The following is a 1,505-nucleotide window of genomic DNA, read 5'->3' on the forward strand; positions in this document are numbered from 1 at the left end:
ACAATATTGTTTTAATGCATAGTTGCATCCTGTACTAATATACGATGATGGTCAAAGAGGTTTGGAACATTTTTTTGTCTCCATTTCTCAAGAGAATAACGATTTTATAATGGTTAGTCATTTAATTTAGGGAGTATATGAAGTTTTACTAAATTCAATTGAACGATGTTCATTTACCATGAAAAAGAGTTTAGCATACACTAATACAAATGTAGAATATGGTTATAAATTTTAGAACAACACGAAAGATTATAGGCTTCAGTATTTTAAGTATTTACCAAAAACTCAATATTTTTGTAGGGGGTTGTTAATACATAAATTTTGAGAAAATTTCAAAAAATACAACAATATTGTTTTAATGCATAGTTGCATCCTGCACTAACATATGATGATGTTCAAAGAGGTATGGAGCCTTTGTTGTCTCTATTCTTCAAGACAATAGCGATTTTATAATGGTTAATCCACTACTTTAGGGAGTATATGAAGTTTTACTAAATTAAATTATAAAAACAATCGAACGATGCTCATTTACCATGAAAAAGAGTTTAGCACACATTAATACAAATGTTGAATATGGTTAGAAATTTTAAAACAACACTAAAGATTATAGGCTTCAATATATAAAATATTTACCAAAAACTCAATATTTTCGTAGGGGTACACATGGATTTTGAGAAATTTTTTAAAAATATGACAATAGTGTTTTAATGCATAGTTGCATCAAGCACTAACATATGATGATGTTCAAAGAGGTATGGCGCCTTTGTTGACTCTATTTTTCAAAAGTAGCGATTTTATAACGGTTAATCCACTAATTTAGGGAGTATATGAAGTTTTAATAAATTAATTTATAATAACAATTGAACGATGCTCATTTATCATGAAAAAGAGTTTAGCATACATTAATACAAATGTTGAATATGGTTAGAAATTTTAAAACAACACTAAAGATTATAGGCTTCAGTATATAAAGTATTTACCAAAAACTTAATATTTTCGTAGGGTTAACACATGAATTTTGAGAAAATTTAAAAAAATACGAAAATATTATTTTAACGCATAGTTGCATCCTGCACTAACATATGATGATGTTCAAAGACGTTTGGAGCCTTTGTTGTCTCCATTTTTCAAGACAATAGCGATTTTATAATGGTTAATCCACTACTCTAGGGAGTATATAAAGTTTTACAAAATTAATTTATAAAAACAATTGAACGATGATTATTTACTATGAAAAAGAGTTTAGAATACATTAACACAAATGTAGAATATGGTTAGAAATTTTAAAACAACACTAAAGATTATAGGCTTCAGTATATAAAGTATTTACCAAAAACTCAATATTTTCGTAGGGGTTAACACATGCATTTTGAGAAAATTTAAAAAAATTTGACAATATTATTTTAATGCATAGTTGCATCCTGCACTAACATATGATGATGTTCAAAGACGTTTGGAGCCTTTGTTGTCTCCATTTTTCAAGACAATAGCGATTTTATAATGGT

The sequence above is a fragment of the Brassica oleracea genome, chromosome C1 (genome assembly GCF_000695525.1).
Source record: "Brassica oleracea var. oleracea cultivar TO1000 chromosome C1, BOL, whole genome shotgun sequence".
Lineage (NCBI taxonomy): Eukaryota > Viridiplantae > Streptophyta > Magnoliopsida > Brassicales > Brassicaceae > Brassica > Brassica oleracea.